At 47.0% G+C, this 2,624-nt stretch overlaps 1 protein-coding gene across 1 annotated transcript in view; it reads left to right on the top strand.

Annotated features, from left to right (window-relative positions):
• The window catches only part of FANCA (Fanconi anemia complementation group A), a 75,617-nt gene that overhangs the window by 59,730 nt on the left and 13,263 nt on the right, over positions 1 to 2,624 (top strand). The window lies entirely within an intron of this gene.

Genomic DNA, 2,624 nt, shown 5'->3' with positions numbered 1-2,624 from the left:
CAGCTCACAGCAAACTCAAACTCTTGGGCTTAAGTGATTCTTTTGCCTCAGCCTCCCAAATAGCTGGGACTACAGGCTCCTGCTAGAACACCCGGCTATTTTTTTGTTAGAGTTGTCATTGCTGTCTGGCTGGCCTGGGCTAGATTCAAACCTCAGCCTCAGTATGTGGCTGGCACTGTAACTAGTGATACGGTAGCTGAGTCACGTCTGATTGTTTTTCTTTTTTCTTTTTCTTTCGAGACAGAGTCTCACTTGGTTACCCTCGGTAGAGTGCTGTGACATCTTAGCTCACAGCAACCTCAAACTCTTGGGTTCAAGTGATCCTCTTGCCTAAGCCTCCCGAGTAGCTGAGACTACAGGCACCCACCATAATGCCCAGCTGGTCTGATTGTTTTTCATAAGGCACAGCACACATGAGTGCTGAGCAGTGTCATTGTAGCAATTGTGAATCTTGTGTGTAGCTTTGTCTGGAGCAACAGCTGTCTCTGTCTGTGGCCTGGTACTTGGGGTCAGCAGGTGTGAAAAGTGGAACAAACGGCACAGTGAGCATTGGGGCATCGGGTAGGGTGAGGGGGATTCTCAGGGCAGCAGCTCAGGATGCGACCCAGGGGCTGGCTTGGAGTGGTGCTGTCCCATCTGTGTCTCCAGCTGTAGGGCCGTCCTTGGTGACTTTCCAAGTTCTCATTTCCATCTGTCTGGATGTGGCTGTGTCAGGCTGCAGCTTGAGCAGCCCCGATCTGAAATGCCTCAGAATTCAAAACTTTGTGAGCATCACTGTAGCTCTCAAAGGCCCATGAGAGCATTTTGGATTTTCTGATTAGGGTTGTTCAACTGTTAAGTATAATGCAAATATTCCAAAATCAAATGAAAGAAGGAAATCCAAAATACTTCTGGCCCCAAGCATTTTATATAAAGGATATTCTACCTGTGCTGAGGCTGTGAGAGATTCCATTTTCTTGGGCTTAGGTGATGCATCATATATTACTTTAATTATTAAAAATGAATCCTGTTGTTAGAGTCAGCAAAACACTGTCCAGGCAAATAGTTACTGAAGACACAGCCAGAGAAAGAAGGCTTTATTTTTCCCACTATCCTGTGTTTCCCTCCTGAACCCACACTGTGGGTTTCTCCTCTGTATGGAGATTACCTTTCAGTGCAGCTTGCTGGCCCTGTGCTGGGAGCACCGTGCCAACCAGGGCGAACTGGGGCCAGCACCAGTGTCCCAGGCTCTGAGAGTGGCCCTGGGGATAGTGAGCAGGCACCTTCCTTCCCTACATGCCCTCAGGCTCCTGCAGCCACAGATCTGCTTTCTGTTTGTGCTTTTGCCTGTTTGGACATCACATGTAAATGTAATCACACATTTTCTCTTTGTGTCTGCTTCTCTTACTGAACATAATATGTGAGGTCCCTCCATGTCACTTTGTGTGTCAGCACCTCAACCTTTGCATGACTGAGACTCACACATAGCTTATTCTGTGTGTCATCCATCTGTGGGTAGATATTGAAGGTGTATCTACTCTTGCTTACTATGAATAGTGCTGCTGTGAATATCAGTTCACAGGTTTTTGCATGAACCTGTGTTTTTGGTTTTTTTGTGAGCATAGTGGTAGGATTGGAACTGCTAGTCACATAGTAACTGTTTTACTTTTTTTTTTTTTTGACACAGAGTATCACTCTGTCAGTCTGGATAGAGTGCTGTTACATCATAGCTCACAGCAACCTCAAGTTCCTGGACTCAAGCGATCTTCCTGCCTCTGCCTCCCAAGTAGCTGGGACTTTAGGCACCTGCTCCCATGCCAGGCTGTTTTTTCTATTTTTAGTAGAAATGGGTTCTTGCTGTTGTTCAGGCTGATCTGGAACTACTGAGCTCAAGGGATCCTCCTGCCTTGGCCTCCCAGAGTGCTGGGATTACAGGTGTAAGCCACCAAGCCTGGCTTATATTTAACTGTTTGAGAACCCCCAGATTGTTCTGCAAACTGGCTACACCCCTTCTGTTCCTACCACCAGATCACTGGAGACACTTGTTACTGTCTGACTTCCTGCCTGAGCAGGTCTGGGCGTGGTTTCATCGTGGCTGTGATGTGCCTTTTGTGGGTATTTAATCGTGCTAAGTGTCTTTTCATGTGCTTCTTGCCCGTCTGTAGGTCTTCTGTGGACAAATATCTATTCATATCCTTTGTTCATTTAAAAATGGTATTGTGGGTCAAGTGTGGTGGCTCCTACCTCTAGTCCTAGCTACTCAGGAGGCTTAGGCAGGAGGATTGCTTGCACCCCAGAGTTTGAGGTTGCTGTGAGCCATGAAGCCACAGTAATCCACGCACGTGACAGAGTAAGACTCTGTGTCAAAAAATTAAAAATGGTATTATACACGTGCACCACAAAACAACATTTTGGTCAACATAGGGCCACACATGTGACATGGTTTTATGAGATTGTAAATAGTGTGTTTGTACTGTGCCATCTCTGTGTTTAGGTGAGTTTGGACCCCAGACAGTCCTGGTCATGCTGTGCTAGGCTGTACAGACTCTGCCCTCCAGTCTGTGCAATCCCGTTAAGAGATTCATGGCTGGCTCGGTGCCTATAGCTCAACCGGCTAAGGCGCCAGCCACGTACACCTAAGGTGG

This window comes from Otolemur garnettii, unplaced genomic scaffold (genome assembly GCF_000181295.1).
Source record: "Otolemur garnettii isolate 467f Iridium unplaced genomic scaffold, OtoGar3 scaffold00185, whole genome shotgun sequence".
Taxonomy (NCBI): domain Eukaryota; kingdom Metazoa; phylum Chordata; class Mammalia; order Primates; family Galagidae; genus Otolemur; species Otolemur garnettii.
This window is presented reverse-complemented; position numbering and strand designations above follow the sequence as displayed.